Genomic DNA, 20510 nt, shown 5'->3' on the forward strand with positions numbered 1-20510 from the left:
CAGCGCCAAGCTCCTTGCCCCTAGTTAAGGAGTAGTTACATATTTACAGTCCTAAAATTACATTTGGCCCTTTGAAGGCAACCTCGAGGCCGATGTGGCCCCCAGTGAAAACGAGTTTGATTCCCCTGCTCTAGGGGGAGAGGGGGAGATATGGGGAGAAGGTTCTGAAGACCAACTGCAATGTCTCCCAGTTTTCATGTAAATTTTCAACAAAGACAAATTCCATTTGACCCACTAACAGTTTTAAAAAACTTGACCTTTCGCAAAAATAGGGAAACTGAAATTATAGCCGTGCCTGTATCTTGGATGCTTTGGAAACATGGCACCACAGTGAGCCAATCTAGATAGAGTGCCAAACCAAAACAGAGCCAAGAGTGAGAATTTTACACCATTAACACAAAACGTCGGGTTGAACTTCAGCAAAATCTCATGGGATCTTAGACCCAGTGCATTTTCTAACCATGGATATCAATAAGAAGTTTTGAAAAATACCTCAGTCTGGTATCGGACTTTGGGCAAAAATCTACTGCTTTTCTTTCCAAGGAAGTCCTATGAGAACTTAATCAAATTTTCTTCTCTAATAATCTTTCACATGTCCCCTCCTGGACCAGACTACCTACAGCAGTGTTACACTCCTCTGTTAGAACAAATTAATCATGTTATTTAAGAATGTTAAGGCTGTCCTCATTATTTAAAAAGCCTAGCTATTTTAAAAGCCTACATAATTTAGCCCCACCCCACATGTCCACCAGTGCTTGCCCACACACCTCAGTGATCTAGTCGGGCTGGCCTGCTCACTGTCACCAGATAGCTTACTCATTCTTGCCTTTGCATTTAAATACCAGTATTTTTCATCCTGAACCCTGAATCTGAATTTTCTCTTTCTCTTTAACAATCCCCCAAAGGCCCTACTTTGAGAACTTTTTTTTAACCAATGATTTCAATTTCATCTCTCCCATTTCCAAGTAATTATCAAGTCATAGATAGATAGACATAGATAGATATTGTAGATACTTAGAGTCTCCCAATTATATTATAAGCCACCCTGACTATAAATTTTATGTCACAATGCCCCATATAAATTGTACTCAATAAATAACTATTGATTAATTGGAATCCTTATTCTATGAGTTAAAGGCTAAACACACACAAAATCAATCTCATTTGCATCATGTACAATTTCAAAACAACATGACTTACAAGCATATTTGGTTCCTTTAAGTTTGTTAACACGGGGAAAATGTAAAATGGTTGTGCTGAAGATAGTAAGGGAATGGGCTTAAGATAGAATAAAATGCTTGCTCATCACTGACAATTTGAATGCTTATCTGAAAATTGGGCACCTCCAGCCTGTTGTGCTCTTCCTGGCATTCCAATCCAGGGCACCATAATACTAAATTCCTTTGCCTTTAGGACTTTTCTCCTCATTCCCTTTATAAATTTGAGAAAGAGGTTGAAAAAACCCATATACTTCTTAAAATGGGATATAGCGGACATACAGACCAAAAAAAGAGTGTATGGAAATAATAAGCCAATGGGAAAAAGGTAGACTTTTCAACAAATGGTGCTGGGAAAACTAGATATTCCTACACACAAAACAATAAAAATGGACCTTTATCTTACACCATATACAAAAATTAACTCAGAATGATTCAAAGGCCTAAGAGCTAAAACTATGAAACTTTTAGAAGAAAACAAACTTTTCATGACTTGGGGCCAAGATGGAGGCACAGGTTGATACACTGTCCCTTCTCACACAATCAAAAGAAGGACAACAACAAATTTAAAAACAAAAAATGACCAGAACTTACAGGAAATTGGACTGTATGGGGGTCTGACAACCAAGGAGTTAAAGAAGAAACATTCATTTAGACCGGTAAGATGGGCAGAGATGGGCAGCTGGGCAGAGAGGACTTGTGGCAAGGTGGTGGCTAGCGGACCTCGGTGGTCCACATACAAGTGGGGATAAATTGGGTGGAACAACTGGGGAGACTGAGCAACTCAGGGTTCCACTGTGGGGAAATAAAGCCTCAGAACCTCTGACTGAAAAAATCTGTGAGGGTTAAGTTCGCAGGAAAAACTCCCAGCCTCACAGGAGAGTTCAATGGAGAGACCCACAGGGTCCTAGAATATACACAAACCTACCCAACTGGGAATCAACACCAGAAGGGCACAATTTCCTTTTAGATAGTGGGAGAAGTGACTGAAAGAGGGCAGAGAGCTGAACAAGTGGTATTGTTTCCTCTCTGATCCCTCCCCCACATACAGCGCCACAACTCAGCCACCTCGGTTGCCCCACCCTGGTGAATACCTGAGGCTCTGCCCCTTATAACATAACAGATGCACTGAGACAAAGAAATATGGCCCAAGTGAAAGAACAGATCAAAACTCCAGAAAAACAACTAAACAATAAAGAGATAGCCAGCCTATCAGATGCAGAGTTCGAAACACTGGTAATCAGGATGCTCACAGAACTGGTTGAGTACAGATGCAAAATAGAAGAAGTAAAGGCTATAAAAAGTGAAATATACAGTGAACCAACAGTGAAGGGAAGGAAACCTGGACTCAAATCAGAGATTTGGAACAGAAGGGAGAAATAAACATTCAACTAGGACAGAATAAAGAACCAAGAATTCAAAAAAAAAATTGAGGAGAGGCTTAGGAACCTTTAGTACATCTTTAAACACTCCAACATCCACATTATAGGGGTACCAGAAGGGGAAGAGGAAGAGCAACAAGTGGAAAACTTATTTGAAAAATAATGAAGGAGAACTTCCCCAATCCGGCAAAGGAAATAGACCTCCAGGAAGTCCAGGAAGCTCAGAGAGTTGAAAAAAAATTGAACCCAAGGAGAAACACACCAAGGCACATCATAATTACATTACCCAAGATTAAAGAGAAGGAGAGAATCTTAAAAGTAGCAAGAGAAAAGGCAGAGAGTTAACCTACAGAGGAGTTTCCATAAGACTATCAGCTGATTTCTCAAAAGAAATCTTGCAGGCAAGAAAGGGCTGGAAAGAAGTATTCAAAGTCATGAAAGGCAAGGACCCACACCCAAGATGACTCTATCCAGAAAAGCTATAATTTAGAATGGAGGGGCAGATAAAGTGCTTCCCAGACAAGGAAAAGCTAAAGAAGTTCATCATCACCAAGCCCTTATTATATGAAATGTTAAAGGTACTTATCTAAAAAATTGAAGAAGATCAAAACTATGAACAGTAAAATGATAACAAACTCACAAATATCAACAACTGAACCTAAAAAACAAAACCAAAAAGAAACTAAGCAAACAATTAGAATAGGAACAGAATCACATATATGGTGATCATATGGAGGGTTATCAGCAGGGAGAGGTGGGGGCAGAATGGGGAAAACATACAGGGAATAAGAAGCACAACTGATAGGTAGAAAATAGACAGGGGGAGGTTAAAGATAGTATAGGAAATGGAGAAGCCAAAGAACTTACATGTACGACCCATGGACATAAACTCACAGGTGAGGAATGCTGGTGGGAGCCAGGCGCAGGATGGAGTGGGATAAAGGGAAGAAAAAAATGGAACAATTGTAATAGCAAAATCACTAAAATGTACTAAAAAACGTTAAACATAGAGTCATCATGTGATACGGCATTTTACTCCTAGGTATTATATATATACCTAAAAGAACTGAAAACAGGAACTTAAATACTTGTACACCTATGTTCATAGAAACATATATACAATAGCCAAAAGTTAGACACGTTAAGTGCCTATCAACAGATGAATGGATAAGCAAAATGTGGTATATACATACAAGGAAATATTATTCAGCCATAAAAAGGAGGAAAATTCTGATACATGCTGCAACATGGATGAGACTTGAAAACATTATACTAATAATAAGCTAGATACAAAACAACAAATTTTACTCATATGAGGTGTCTACATAGGCAAATTCATAGACAGAAAGTAGAATGATGATTACTAGGAGCTGGGAGGAGGTTGAAATAAGGAGTTATTATTTAATGAGAATGGAATATCTGTTGGGATGACAAAAAGTTTCTGGAAATAGACAGTGGTAGTGGTAATGATTGCACAGTATTATTAATGTACCTAATGCCACTGAGCTATATACTTAAACATGGTTAAAATGGTGAATTTTATGGTAAAGATATTTTACCACAAAAAGAATCTGAATTCAATCATGAGGAAATAATCAGACAAATCCAAATAGTGAATCATTCTCCAATACAACAGTCTTCAAAAATGTTGAGATGATGAGAAGACAAAAAAAGGGAATTAGAGTGCCGCTGCAGATCAAAAGAGACTTCAGAGACAGGACAACAATCACAGTGACTAATCCTTGATTATGTTTTAATTCTAAAAATGGAAAAGAGCCTAGAAAGAAGAAAAAAAAGAAAAAGAGCTACAGAGAGTGTTGTTTTGGGAATAATTGGCCAAAGTGAATATGAACAGTATATCAATGTCAATTTTCTTCCGAGTGATACTGATAACAGGATTCTGATATCAGTTGATGTCTGTAGATATCTGTAGATATCTGTAGATATCAGGGATGATGTCTACAACTTACTTTCAAATTGTGGGTGAGGTGGAATTGTGTATTGTGGAAAGAGATACAATAAGTATGGCAATATTGATGAATATAGGTGAAGAGTTTAAAGACATTCATCGTACTAGTCTTTCTGTTTTTCTGTATTAGAAAATAAAAAGTTAGAGGGAAAATTGGAACAGTCATTTTGGTTCCCAAGCAACCAGGGAAACACTGACTTTTTGTGACACTATGAGCAAAATGTTGATCTGTTTGCCACCTCAGGTCATCTTGTTTCACTGAACTCAGGCTGCAGGGGTGCCAGAAGGAACCGAGAGGTATCTATTTGGGAAGTGATGTGGGCGACCCTGTTGTCTATGCCACCTACCTTGACCACTTCAGGATCTACTGTGTTGTGTTCTTGTGTGTATCAAAGTTTGAAGCCAAGGGCAGAGCCATTTCTCATTTTTCTAATAAACCTCCCTCCCCCAATATCCCTAACCCCATGCTTTACACAGAGCTAAATATATAGTAAGTGCCCAGTAAATAGTTTTCTATTACTGACTATCCCATCAGTATAGAGACAAAGGCATGTGTAGAAGTATAAGTGGTCAAGGGTGAGGTCAAAAGGTTTACTCCAACCAAGGTATTAAAAATGCTGCTGGGCAGGGCCCTGCAAAAGGAATGTCAAGTGTGGACTTTGACACAATCTAATTCTCTTTAGCAACCAGGTGTTACTGACTTAGATGGTAATTAGTGCTTAGGGTGGAGTAAAAGAAATACAGCGTTGGCAAAACCTTATGAATACCTAAGCACAGAATGTCCCCAGCTTGGCCCTATGGTACAACGGCTTTCACAACCCTGTAAATTCTTCCCAAGAAGCAGAGCCAAACAGTATTCTCAGGACCTCAAAAGAGGGAGTACCCATTCCAATTCCTTGAGCAGAGTTGCAGTGCCTTAAAGTGTCTGCACCACTTGGGAATTCAAGAACAACTTGAGCCTTTATCAGAAGACAGCGGTGAGAACAATCTCCTGCACACTTTAGAAGGAAGGTGCTGCCCACACTCCAAGCAAATGGCAGGAGATCACCTAGGCCTGCTGCATTCCTCCTCCAGACGAGACACTAACATGCTGCTGTGTTGCAGCTTGTTAAGGGAGTGGAGACTTGTCCTTCTTGTCTTGAGTAATTTTTCAAGAGGCTAGAAGAACTAATGGGTAGATCTGTTCTCTGTCTCGGCCAGGACTTCCAGAAGGCAGGTCCTTAGCTCCATTTTCATATACAATGTGTTGTTTCCTATTAAATCACTAGATTGACACTTAGTTTTAAATTCAATTAATATTTTATTACATATCTCCTTGTACTGGTCTCTGATTATTTCATCTGTAAGTCCCAGATTTCCCCCAGAAGTTACAAACTTCTTGGGGGCCATGCTCTATGTTGCTTTGTTACCCTCTGTTTCCTCCCACATGCTGTACTATGTACAGCAAACATTAGATACACAGTAACTATATGGGGATGTGTAAAGAATCTACCGTATATCCATGTTGTGTAATGCTATGTAGCAGTTAAAAGGTTAAGGTGGAGCTACATAATCTGACATGGAGAGTTTTCCAATTCATATTATTGTATCCAGAAAAAAAGCAATCAGACATAGTATGAAAGCCCTTTATGTAGAAGGAACTGGTAAAAGAAATAAGGGCTTGGTCTATGCATCCATATATTTCCTTTCCCATATATACCCCTAGTCACAGACATTGTTATAACTAGTATACTAGAACTTGGTAATTTGCTGTATTTTCCTTTTCAAAAGGAATTGCTGCTATTAAACAAATAATACATGTAAGGCAGTTAGCATAGGACTTGTCACACTAAGTAACACTTGTATAGCATTTATATGGGTCAGACATGGTTCTCAGTGTTTTATGTAAATTAATTTGTTTCACTCTCATAATAGTCCTATAAGAAACAGGCACAGAGAGGTTAGGTAATTTGCCTTAGGTTAGACAGTATAGCTAGAAGTGGAAGACCCAGGATTTAAGTCCAAGCATTCTAGCTCCATGGCCTGTATTCTTAACCACTATGCTGATAGTGTTCAATAAATGTGCCCCTTTCCCTACCGCTTTCCTCCCTTCTCTGTGCTCCTACATCTTTCATATACTTCAGTGATGGGACTCAGAACATTATGTAAGAATTTACTAAAAAGAAGAAAAATCCTGTTCCTCACATTAACCTATTGCTTCATCTATGCATTTGAAAGTTTGTGGTACCTAAAGAGCCACTGATGCCTTCTGGAAACTATGTGTGGATTGTCACTTTGGGATCATGACCATTTGCCATGACTGTATTTAGTCATGTGATATACATAGATTTCCCCAAGTGCCTTCTGCAGATGGTTTCAGCCCCAACTGTGGATCATATCAAGTAGAACCTCAGCATAATGGACTAGGCTGATGATGGTGCCAATGTAATGAATCGTATGAGGGCTGGGGACAGACCTGGTAACTTTCTGAGGATCCTCCATATAAGGTTTCTAGGACTATGATTCTTGGCTCCCCAAATCCCTGAGGCCTTAAGATTCTTGCTGTCTGAAAGCAAATTCAGAGGCTTTGCCCCAAGCACTGTGGTCCAATGGTGTGTTGGAGACTTCACCACATTTAGTGATATTCCAGATTAAATCAACATGCCTCAGATTTGCCAGACATATTGTCACAGTAATATGCACCCCCAGTTCACACATTGATTGTTTGCCCTCTGGCAGCCAAATGCACTTAGAACTGGCAGTGATGATCTCATACAGCAGGAAAGCTGAGCAGTTGGTCAGATGATTAACACATTATTGAGATGGAGGAGTTGTGCATCACTTAATGAAAATATCTGAGCATTGCAGAATCAAGAGTTTCCAAACTTGAGGGCAGCCTAGGAGCCATCAAATCCAACTTCTTTATCTTGCAAATGTGGAAACGGAAGCTTTAGAACTGGGTAAATATTTTTGGCCTGAAAAAAGTTAAAGTGTAGTTCTAATACGACACACCCTGGGGGAACAGCACTCTGGTTACTGAGGCCTTCCTTTCAAAGGCTTCAGTACCTTCAGTGCTCAACTAATCATTAACTCATCCAAAGGGCTTGGTAACTTCTATTCTTCTTCCCCTTTAACAGTCTCTTCTATTTTTAAATGTCCACTTTGTACTGTGCTTACTCATAAGTGAATGAAGAATCCTCCCCACCCCAGCCCACTGTGGCTCAAATGCCACAGACGTCTCCTCCCCATTTCACAACCGGATGGACAGAGTGGGCTGTAGGTTGGAGATGAGGACAAGAACTGATCTTCCCAAACTGTTGCACACCCTATGTCTTGGGACCTTAAGGTATGGGTTCTCCAGGTGGTTTTCAGACTTTTCTCTTATGTAATTCTGTTCACTAGATGTAATTATTTGACAAATTGCTTATACTATTTTTAAATAATAAAAACCAGACATTGCCTTATGATGTTTCATTATAACAAAAGCCCTGCCTTCCATGTGTATAATGCTCCCTGGTTTTCAAAGCTACCACTTATGACTTCTTAAGCAGTCCTACCCACTCACCAAGAAGGGGGTTGTTCTGGGGACATGGGCTGTGTCTATTCTGTGGGGGCATGTAGGTAGGGCCTGGGAGATTGTTGTACTTCTCAAGCACTCTGAGCTCCTGAAAGTGACTACCCTGAGTTGCTCCTCATGTCTCACTCTCCACTTCTCTAGACTGATGATATTTATGACTGATTTGCAGGTGAATGCCACCTGGTGAGGCTTTGAATCAATAGAATGCCTTGTTCTTTCTCTGCAGGGTTCACCATTTGAACCATTTGAAGTCTTTTTTAAAAACCTATTTTTAAAAATGTATTGATTTCAGAAAAAGAGAGAAGGGGGAAAAAGAGAGAGACATTGATTTATTATTCCACTTATTTATGAATTCATTGGTTGATTCTTTTGCGTACCCTGACCAGGGATTGAACCCACAGCCTTGATATATCAGGACAATGATCTAACTCACTGAGCTACCCAATGCATTTCAAAGCAAACCATTTGAAATCTTACCATGTGTGACAGCATGGATGGACCTAGAGGTTGGCAAAGGGTCAGGAGGATGGAAGGAGGAATGTGCCCCAAGCTAAGATGCTTCTCACAGAAGTCAGAAAAGAATTCCAGATCACTAGCTTTGTTGAGATCCCTGTGCTAAAGAAACAGGCTCTAGGGGAAATCTTTTCTAGTATTGCTCTAGCATTAGATTATTTCCTAGTCTAGACCTCCCAAAATGTCTTTGATGTGTTAAAAGAGAAACCACAGGCTCAAAATGAAGTTGCTTATGCTAAAGTCCATGACACTGAACCTAGATTTAGCTTCATGGCAGTTTTAACCTTCTCTAGGAATGTAATCTTAATCTATCAATCTAGAATTTTCTGGTTAGTAACACAGAAGTAATCTGTTTCATGAATCCACCCCTTCAAGAAAATTGAGGCAATCTGTCTAATGAGACATGTGCCCTTCCCATAATAGAAAATAATGAAGCAATCCTTTTTATCTTTTTTCTTTTGCTAATGACTTTCTTTTTTAAACTTTTATTTTTCAATTACAGTTTACATTCAATATTATTTTGTATTAGTTTCAGATGTACAGTGTAGTGATTAGACAATCACATGCTTTACAAAGTGTAACCCCCCCTCCCCCAAATTTCCACTACCCACCCGGCACCATACATAGCTATTACAATATTATTGACTATATTCCGTATGCTGTATTCTACATCCCCATGACAGTTCTGTAACTACCAATTTGTTTCTTATCCCCTTCATCTTTTTCACCAGTCTCCCAAACCCCTTCCTCTTTGGCAGCCAACAGTCTGTTCTCTGTCTTTGAGTGTGTTTCAGTTTTGTTTGTTTATTTCATTCTTTAGATTCCACTTACAAGTGAAGTCATATGGTCTTCATATGTCTTTCTCTGACTTATTTCAATTAGCACAATACTCTCCAGGTCCATCCATGCTGTTGCAAATGGTAAGATTTCATTCTTTTTTTATGGCCAGTTAATATTCCATTATATATATGTACCACAACTTTTTTATGCACAAGCCTAGGCATTTGGGCTGCTTTCATACCTTGGCTGTTTTTAACTACACTGCAATGAACATGGGTCTTCACACCTTCTTTTAAATTAGTATTTTGGCTTTTTGGGGATCTATACTCAGAAGAAGAATTTCTGGGTCACCAGGTAGTTCCATTTTTAACTTTTTGAGGATCCTCCACACAGCTCTCCATAGTGGCTTTGTTAGGTAGGACAGATAGCAAACTAAGGCAAGGAGCAAACTGTGTCTCACCCTAATTCAGCAGTTCTGGGTCTGGTCCAATAATATTGACAGGTGTTCCAACATCATAAGAAACACCATGCTAGCACTAAGGAGGGGAGCCCTTGAAATTCTGTGTGTATTGTTTCCACTATCAGGGAAAGAAAGCCTTTGAATCTGTATTCATCCCCCAAGAAGGGGGAATAAGAGGGGGTCGACAGTGCCCAAAGAAGAAGCTCATAAAACAACTTTGGTTAATTGTCTACCTCTGGCTACTATTTTATGAAGGTCCCTAATGCTTATATAAAGAGCCCATAAACAACTTTAGGTAACTGCCTCAACTTTAATTAACTGCCTCCTATCTGTGTCTGTTTTATGACAAGAGGAACAAGGTTAGTTTGGAGCAAGATTCAAGCTAACAGACCCCCACACATACATACGTTTAGGTAGTACCCCACACCCACTCCAAGCTGGCACCACCTTTACTCATTAATCAATATGTACCTCTACCTCCATCCCACCAACTATACAAGTCCTGGGAACAAAGGACCTGATCCTCTTGCCACCCCTGATCTTGCCACTCTTGCTTTTTGCCACCCAAGCGTTTGCCTTGCTCCCCCACCTTCGAAAGGCCCCTTCTCTTCCACTAGAACGTATCATTAATAAACCCTGCTTACACAGTACTAGACTTGCTGATCTGCAATTCTTTACCACGTTTACCAGAAGAACGAGTGTAGAGTTTCTCTGGTAACAGCTTCATTAATCTTCATCCTCACCAATAGTTCACCAGGGCTCCCACTTGCTGTTTGTATATTTATTGATGATAGCTATCCTGCCAGGTGTGAGGTGACATCTAAGTGTGGCCTTAATCTGCATTCCCCTGACCATAATAGCTTTCTTGTCCTCATCAGCTCCTGCCTATAAAAACCTTCCACATTCTATGCTTAGCTCTACTTACTGGATGGCATGCTGCTCCACTCATGAATCTTTCAATATAGCCAGTTAGATCTTCAAATTTACTCGTCTGAATTTTTGTTCTTTAAAAGAAATCAATATGGCTTTAGGGTAGACTTTAGCTAAACACAACGTGCTACAACATAGTCCTGGCATAGCCTCCTCCAGAGAGTATGGCAAGCAGGATGCAAGTGCTCAGCTAGAGTCAGCCAGCCTAGGACGCAAATCCCAGTTGAACCGCTTACTATAGCTGTGACATCCAGCAAGCTGGCTTTTCTGAACTTCAAGTTTTTCATCTGTGAAATGGGGTTAATGATACACAGTTGTCCAGAAATACCAGAAAAAATATGTAAAGTGCCTGCTTGATACAGCTCTGTATCAAAAGTGGTAGCTATTATTATTAACAACATAAGGAAAGCTTATGGGGACCTAAGCAGGAAATCAACAGCTCCTCTGCAATAAGGAACCGAAATAGGCCTGAGTGGGCTCCACCCACCGGATCTGCAAGTCCGCTCCCGAGGGGGAGAGACGGGAAAAGGTCTCCTTGCCCTCCCCCACCCCGAAGCCAGTTTGACTGCCCCACAGACTGAGCCAAAGGCTGAGCTGAGCTGGGGGTAGGAGGGGGTTATTTTGCTTTCAAAAAGGTTTAAGACTGCTCTGGATCTCCTTGTCAGGGGAAGAAAGAGATAAGCCAGGAAACTTAAACTGACAGCCAAATTCGAGGAAGGTCCCTGGATCGGAGGGGGGAAAGGTTATCTTTAGGCCACCTTCTACCTTCGCGGCGAGCTGAGCCAGAGTCAGCTGATTCTGCGCTCGTCCTCCTGATCCTCCCCAAGGCGCACAACTGTGCCCTGCCTGCCCCACCCCTTCTCCCGCTAGCGCTGTCGTAGCGGCCTCCTCCCAGCCAATCATCGGCTGCCCGACAGCTCAGCCTTTTCCGTTCAGCGCTTGTCTGCTTTTCCGGGGCTAGTGTGGGTGGGGGAAGACGCAGAGGTCACAGTGCACCCTTATGAAAATAACATACATATTTCCACGAAGGTCTCTACCGGGGATGCACCACTTAAGGACAGGAAGGCAGCCGGACTTTCGCCGTGGCTGCACTGTGCCGGATCTGTTCAGGAGTTTTCAGCTGCCTAGGGCTCGGGGAAAACAGTGCGCCTTTTCTTCCCTCCAAAACGACTCCATCTGTGACACTAACTGATCCCCTCCCTTCCAGCTTGTAGACGACAGGATTGCAGTATATCTCAGCCTCTCAGACCAGGTTGAGAGAGTTGAAAAGAGGGTGGTACTTGTAAGAAGAAATATTTTGCAGTGTAGAAGCTTCAACCCTCAGGCCTAAATCCGTCCAGCTACTACACCGTGCTCGAACTAGGGAGAAGAGAAAGGACAAGTCCTTCAGTCCCTTCTTTGTGTCTGGAACTTTACTTTTGTCCTCTCACTTAATCCTCACAAGACCCTATAGGGAGGTGAATGGTTATTCTAGTTCTGGAAATGAGGAAACTACGGCTCTGAGAGACTAAGAATTTTACAGCTCCTGAGGGTCTGGTTTGCAATAAAGCTGAAGTTTTCTCTTAAGTGAGGGGGCTTGTACCTGGACACCAAGTACTGCCTAGACTCAAATTCCCATGGTTCCCTTGTTTGTTTTGGGAACAGACCGCAAGGGCAGTCTGTATTCTACTTCCTAGAGCAAAGTTAAAGGCCTTTCTAGGCCCTCTCACACCTGGATGCAGTTAGTTCATTGTTTAGGTAGAGACTACTTTACCACTTTGTCACTTTGAAGGGGAATCTTGAGTTCCTGAAACATCTCTCAGGCAGTAGAATGCACAGCGCTTTCCTTGACCCCACAAGCCTGGTTCAGCTGCCTCCTGCAGGACTCCTGCATACTCTTTTCGTAGCCCTTATTACACCACGTGTTGCATTTGCCTATTTATCTAGCTCCTGGAGGGAAGGTGAGCGCAGCAACCCCGGCTTGGTTGTAACATTAGCATTAGGCTGAAATGCCAGGTCCAGGTCCCAGGTACACCAGTGTTCCCCAGGAGCTCTGTTTGCAAACCACTGACAAGAGTTTTGAAGTTAAAAGTAAGGTGTGAAAGAAACCTGCAAACCTTACCTTTGACGATCATGACAATAACATTGGTTGTCATTTATCTAGTGTTTATATGGAACAGGCATTGTTCTAATTCAGTGATTTTCACTAAATTAGATTCAGCTAGTACACACTGGTATGCCACAAGAATTTTTAAAACATACAAAATCTGACTATTTAGCCAGGGGCACTGATCTTTTTTCCCCTTAGATTGTCAAATTAAAAAATAACGGCCAACACAACAATAGCTGCCCAGTGTGAATGCCGTGTCTTAAACCATAAATACATAGGTTATATGATAGAGTTCCATCTTATTGGTCATGTGTCATAATTAGGTTACATCTGATTGGTTAATTCTTGATACCTGCAATCCGTATATACGAATATAGGCACCTGAATTTTTCAAAAGTCATATAGGAGCAAAAAGGGTAGGTAATTACTTTTCTTGGTAAATCAACCAAAATTATATTTTTTTTGTCAGATTGGCAAAAAATATACATTTTTTGGTGTGCTGCAGAATTACACTAATTAGTTTATGTGTGCCATGAGATGAAAAAGGTTGAAAATCACCGTTCTGCCCTTACTGATGGCTCAGTACAGGTGGGTTGGTTGGTTGGATGTTGTCCCACAAAGCAAAAGTTCGCTGGTTCAATGCCTCAGTTGCAGGTTCTGTGCTTGGTCAGGGTGTGTACACGAGGTAACTAAGTGATGTTTCTTACATCAATGTTCCTCTCCCTCTCTTTCCCCCTCCCTTCCTGTCTCTCTAAAAATAATAATAATAATTTAAAAAAATAGAAAATTGTTGTTCTAAGAGCTTTAGCGTAGTGCTCCTCGAACTTCAATATGCATTCAAATAATCTATGGATCTTGTTAACCTACAGATTCTGATTCAATATGTCTGGGGTGGTGTCTGAGATTTCGTGTTTCTAACAAGCTCCCAGGTAAAGGGAGCTTGTTAGAAAGCTCCCTTTGTGTAGAAAGTCTTTGTGTAGCAAAAGGCTTTGGTGTACTAAAACTTATTTTATCTTCTTAATAGCCATATGAAGTAGGTACCACTATTACTCCTATTTTACACACACAAAAAAACAGGCTAGGCACCTATGAACTTAGGTCAAAATAATTAAATTTCTGTGCAGTGAGGGAGGGAAGAATAGTATAATCAGGGCAGAGCTGAAAAAGGAGGAACAAAATTCTTGGCAGAGGAAACAGTATTTACAAAAGCCTGGTATGCAGCGGAAGTGGATGGGGCCACACAGAGGGCTGTTCTACCCATTAGGCACCACATGCACAGCCCTTAGGACCAGGAGCTTCCCAAAGGCCCCAAATATTTGAGACCTGAAAAAATTATTGGCACCTATATATGAAAACTAAACATTTAAATTAATTATTCCAAAATGCAAATAATAAAAAACTCAAAATTTTTACATTAAAAATTCACATTTGGTAAGTGATCTAGATGTATTTTAATACATTTGACAAAAAATAGGATTGGATTTTTCAAGTTTAGGGCCTACAAAGGACAGGATAGGCCTTGGCCATGCTGGGTTTGGATGTAATTCTGAAGGCAGCTGGGAACCAGTAATAGAAACAGGAAAATGTTCTCTGTGACTACAATGAGGAGAATGGATTGGAGGGAATCCAGACTGAAGGCCCAGAGGCTAGAACCAGATAGGTGTTTATAGTCTCCAGACTGCAAGACAATCTCTCCTCCTTGCCAAGATTAACATAAAATGATAGCATTATACAACCCAATTATTCTTTGATTTCTCAGGGGCCCAATGTGACTCAGCTTTCTAAATTTACTTAATATTTGGGAAGAAGGGTTTTGCCAATTCCTTTGTCATTAAGGCCAGTGACATGACAGTCTAGGGGAGATATTTAAGAGGACATGCCTTGGGTCAGACAACCATGAGTGCCAACCTCAGCTCTGCTATTTGCTAGCTGTGTGACTTTGCCTAAGCAACTTAACTTCTCTGGGCCTCAGATTCCTTATTGGTAAATGGTCATAATACATTTCTTACAGAATTGAGATAAGCTATACATACAGTGCCTCCTACAAAATAGATATATGTAAATAATAGTTGTTATGATTTATGTGCCATTGTTCTGGGGCGTAGTTGAGTTTTCTTTAGGACTGAACAGAGGGTGGAGTAAATCATTTAATCTTTTCATAAGTCTCCTGAGGTAGAAATTATTGTCTCTACTTTGCAGATAAGAAAACTGGGGCTCAGAGATGAGATAAATCAGCTCAGTAAACTAGGAGCAGAAAGCGGGAAACTTGCAAAACTGAGATTTTATTTTTATTCTGTTTGGACACCCTCTCCAGGAGTCAATGATAGCAGCTTCCACTATTCTATTCTGTGCTAGGTCCAAAACCTGTTCGCCTTAGTCGCAGCATGAACAGTCCCGATGTCCCAGAGCACGCCACTGAACACTCTCCTCAGGGCTAACCTCTATTTCCCTTCTTTCCCCAGCCTTGCCTAACTTTCCTACCACTTGCTCCACAATTTTACAGCTTCTGGGTTTCATTTGCTACAGATCTTGTCTCTTTGAGACTCAGACAGAACTGCCCTGGACTGAGACGCCTTCCAAGGTACCTCCCTTTAAGGGAGTAGATAAGTAGGTCACATTAGGATGGTAGGGGAGGAGGCTGACTTCTCAATGGAGAAGGAAAAACACTGCCAATCACATAGAGAATGGAATAACAAAACAAGGGGTTTTTTTTTGCTTCTCAGTCTTTTTCCCATATACATATCCTCGCTCTCCCCTCCTCCTTTCTCTCTTTCCTCTCTATTTCTATCTCTCTACCTCATATTGAAAGCAGCAACCTTAAACCCCCACCACTGCAGCTGGCTACTATTGCTGTGAAAAGCATGCACAGGCTACACCGAACTCTTGAGGTTTGGGAACACCAGTGGAAATTGCACTGAGCAGAAAGTTTGCCTACGACTCCCTATCTCCGCCCCCAACTCCTCTTCAAGCCACTCCTACAACTGCCAGGAGAGGGGAGATCTCAGCAAAGGATTTAAATCTTCTGTCCTGTTGACTGCTCCTCTAGGCCTGAAAGTAGAGAGCTCCTGGGCTTAGAGGCTGTCAGGTAAGGAAGGCACTGGCTTCCAGTGGTTGCCTGAAGTAGCCTAGGGTCTGGTTAACAGAGATTCTGTTGTAGCAACCGGGACAAGTCACAGACTTTGCGAGATTTCTGTTCCTCACCCTCATCCCTAACCCCCTTGAAGACAGTTCACAGGAGAGGTGTGTAGGGGCATAACATTATGTAGATTAGTGTGACAACCAGAGAGACAGAGACAAGGCGTGGCATTAAGGGTCCAATACCACCAATCCTGCCCTGCCCTGCTATCCCTAGGGACTAAGCCCTATGTGAATCAAAACTGGGAGGTCACACTTCTAGGAAACTGTAGCTGAAGGGGAAAGGTCCTGGCTGCTTGAATGAGACCCAGCCTGGCTGTGTACAGATGAGGAATGAAAATGGGTATCCGGGCAGACACCAGTCCATGAACTCTGTGCCCGGGTGCAAAGCAAGCACACAAAAACAAAGACCATAGCCTGACCCTCACACCTGAGGGTCAATGACCCGGGTTCCCTAAAGGGGGGTTGTGGAAATAGGGAGTTCACTTCTGGAGAGGCCCAGGGATTTTCTGTCCTCTTGGCATGGAACCTGTTGACCTTGCAGCCTTACTGAGGCTCACTGTTTCAGGATTGTTAGCCCTTTTGCAGAGATTTCCAGACTGCAGATACAACTCTCTCCTGCTGGCTGATGTTTCAGTGCCGCCCCCTGCCCTCCTGACTCCTGCCCCCAAGGCTCTGGGCAGACTCTTCGGGAATAATACCTGCCTCTGCTCTTTCTCTTCTACCCCTGCAGAAAGGCAGTGTTTCCCACCCCGGGAGTCTGTGCTCCAGTGCACTATGGGAAAGTCTCACTCTTACTTACAGTTGCTCCTCTCCTTCCCATGAAAAGCATGGCTGGGTAATGGGAGAGAGACATCCATCTTCACCTGTGTTCTTCATTATATTTAATGTCCCCAGTGGGATAGGCCTAACACACCTCTTCCCCAGGCTGAAGTAATCCCAACCATCTCTCATCTGAGTGGGTATAAATCCCAACACTCATGTAGTAGCAGTGATTATGGTGGTGATTCGCCTTGAAACAAGAAGTTTGAATCTGTGAGTTTACATCCTTTGTGCTCTCAAAAAGTGCCTCCCAGCTTATCTCTGGATGAAGACCATGCCAGGACTACACTGTAGAATGTGGAGTCAGCTGAATTCTACCCTAAAGCCAACATCCTTGGGAGGAAGGGGGAGGGTAGTTCTGCATCACTCAAGGTCTTGTGCAAGCGCTACTCCTTGTCTTACCTAGGATTAAGTAGGAGAAAGAAAGCAGTCTTGGAGACTCCAAGTCCCTCCTGTATCAATTAGCCATGTATCTAAACTGTGGTTCTGAATCTTGGTGCACGAGAATCACCAGAGAGTTTGTTAAAATACAGATTGCTGGGCCCTGTCCCCAGGGTTTGTGATTCAGTAGGTCTGATGTAGGGCCTGAGAATTTGCATTTATGACAAGTTCCCATGTGATGGACTACTCTTGCTCCAGGGACCACATTTGGAAACCACTGAGCTAGAGTATAGCAGAAAGAAAATCTAGGTTTGAGCCCCAGACCTGCTTTAGTGCCTCTCAGAGCTTCAGTGTCTCATCCATCAGAGGTGGAGTAATGACCACCAGGTAGTTGGGAAGTTTGGTTACATCTTGTATTTAAAAGACACTTTCACTGTGCCTGGCAAATTGAATATATAAATTTGTTAACAAATACAGTGATCATTGAGTAGTTTGTCTGCTGTCCACTGGATACTCTGCTCAATGTCATGGCTGACTCTGGGCAGATCATATGGGATTCTAAGGCCCAATTAAGCATCACATGTCTCTGGACCTCATTTTTTCCTTTATCAAACAAGGCCTGTGGTCTATGAGACTAATGGCTTCTCCAGGTGCCATTTAGAAGTCCAGATCTGGGAAGGGCATTAGTTCTTGAGAGGCACAACCAGATTTTTTTTATTACTTGCCCACCTCTTTCCAGGACTTCCTGGAAAGAGCCCAGGTGCTGCTGCAAAGCAAAGAGCTATTGATCAGTTCATCCCTGAGGAGAGTTACTTTCCCCTCAAGGACCATCATGATCTGGTTCTCACCTACCTTAACAGTGATATCCTCCATTCACCTAATAGTCTAGACAAATTGGACTATTTGTCCTTTTCCAAATTATGCCCTGTGTTTTCCTGCTTCTAGCTTTGTTCACACTGTTCTCACAAGTTTCACCAAAGTCTTTTCTCCTCCAAGAAGTCATCCCACATACTCTGTCACCTGTCTGTGTATCTATCAATATACCACCTACAACATGCCATTCCAACGAAGTGGTGATGACCTAAATAGAGGCTGCATGAAGCTCATTCTGTAGGAATCTGCACAAGTGATTTCACACAGCAATCCATATGTTAGCAGGTACCATTCATTCTCCTATAAATTTCTCACCTGAACTTAGAAAACATTTATTTCTAACATCTTCTTTACACTTCTGTGTTTCTAAGAATTTTTAAAATAGTCTATTATTCTAAATGTAGCTATCTATTTAATGCAAGTGCTTTTCGTATTTTTCTTTAAGTGGTGGTAAGACATGTTACTGAAGTCGTCAGGAATAAGATCTAACTAAATCAGGGATGCCACCATCTTACCCTCTTCTACTTGTGCCTGATGCTGTCCCTCTGAAGGGCCTCCATAGAAGCTCAGTGGTTTGTGGTTTTGTCCCAGGATATCTCATTTCTAAAGTTTGTTCTTGGAGCATATCCAGATATGAAAAACAAGAATTGAGATACTGTGTTGAACTTTTAAAAGTGAAACAACTGCTTAAAAGAAGATGCCCACTTAAAAAAAAGATTTATCAGCCATCTTTTTTCTGTGGTAATCAGAGACAGGGAATATATGTGTGTGTGTATATGTATGCTTCTAGGGTCCGTGTTCAGACATATATTTATTTGCATATAGGCACATCTGCTTCTCTAATTTCCCTTTTTAAACCACAGAGTTTATCTTTGCTAAATAAAATATATGGGTTAGTAGAAAATATGTAGAGGAAACAAAAAGTAAAAGGAGAAAAAAGTCATTTATAATCTAGAAATAACCATATTAACATTTCTTTTTTGCTGTACTTAACCCTTTCTACACTGAATTTGCATTCAGTGTGTACAAGTCTTAGTTCCTCCACTAGAAGACCACCTCTGATCATCTTCACATCTCCATCAACACTCAGCACAGGTAGAAAAAAGGAGGCAGAGGACTGAATCTATTTAGGCAAATAGTAAGCAGAAGAGGAACTCCCTTTTGGGAGGGAGCAGGACAAGTGGTTTGAACTCCATACTTAGGGGTGGGGTTGCAACCCTTGTTTTAGGGGAAGCAAAGGATTTTAATCCATCCTTCATATGTTCAGATTCTGGGAGCTGGAGAAAGATGGAAAACTAGTCAAGTCTAAAGTCAGGGAGAGAAGCCTTAGCTCCCTTGCAGGGCCAGGGAAGGGCAGAAGCTTGGAGGTCACAGCTATCGGACAGGAATGGTTTCACCTGACAGAGGAAACTCTCTGTGAGCACTGCATATTCATCTTCTTTACACCCAAGTGCACCACTACTAACCATCCCAGTCTCACAGGTTTTGACCTAAGGAAATACCTACAACACTAACTATAGGGGCTTAAATTAATGTTCTTTGGATTGGAGTTTCCCAAAGTGCAGTTGTATCATCTGTGATTTCAATGTTTTAGTGAGAACAATGCAGCAATAAGCAAGACACATGCACCTGTGATTCATGTCATCCAAACCAGCCACAGTTCTAACAGTGAAGACAGATACAATCATTAAACCATTTGGGGTGTGTCCACGTCATTCACAAGTCTGCTAGTGTTAAAACAGACCGTGCTACTTCCTTTAGCCTCGTTCTAAGCAATAAAATTTTTGAAATCACTGTTTTGATGGATTAGCTATGTTTTTGTAACACAAATGAAAACTACAAAGATTAGCATTACAATGAAAAATTGTTAGCCATCAGTAATGGTTTTATGTCCGTTGAAATAATGTTGTTTGTTTTTTTTTTGAATAATGTTTTCGAAACCAGTATTTTTAACAGTTTCCTTATATAATTGTGTATTTATATACACAATTATGAATTACGAACTTTCTTAAGGTTAGGTATCATGGTTTATTTGTTACTTAGTACAGTTTTGAAGCTCAGTAAATATTTGTTCTTCTTTTGACTTGTTTTGGCAATGAAATAGTAATTGATAGGAGTTAATCATTGTGCTTAATATAAATGAAGTCTCCAAGATCAAGATTATAAAGGGGAGAACAATAATCATATGGTAAAGAAAGTTGCCTTGGTTTAAATACTGTGCCATTATTGTTTGGATTTGGTTCTAAGGTGTTTTGGATGGGAAACAGTAAATCATTAACATGTTTCTACCTGTTCTCCTTGGAGTAGACGACACATTTACAAGTTTAAGAATTTGTCTTGGGCCCTGGCTGGGTTGCTCAGTTGGTTGAAGCATCCCTGTATACCAAAAGGTTGTGGGTTTGA

General features: G+C 41.3%; 1 protein-coding gene across 1 annotated transcript in view; it reads right to left on the reverse strand.

The window, feature by feature from the left end:
• Nucleotides 1-11608, reverse strand: part of NINJ2 (ninjurin 2) — a 75090-nt gene extending 63482 nt beyond the window's left edge. Inside the window, exon 1 of the mRNA XM_053662449.1 lies at nucleotides 11573-11608. The gene's annotated coding sequence lies outside the window, so the exon portion shown is untranslated. The remainder of the gene's footprint in view (nucleotides 1-11572) is intronic.
• Nucleotides 11609-20510: the final 8902 nt, after the last annotated feature.

The sequence above is a fragment of the Artibeus jamaicensis genome, unplaced genomic scaffold (assembly GCF_021234435.1).
Source record: "Artibeus jamaicensis isolate MK-2021 breed Jamaican fruit bat unplaced genomic scaffold, CSHL_Jam_final contig_1028, whole genome shotgun sequence".
Lineage (NCBI taxonomy): Eukaryota > Metazoa > Chordata > Mammalia > Chiroptera > Phyllostomidae > Artibeus > Artibeus jamaicensis.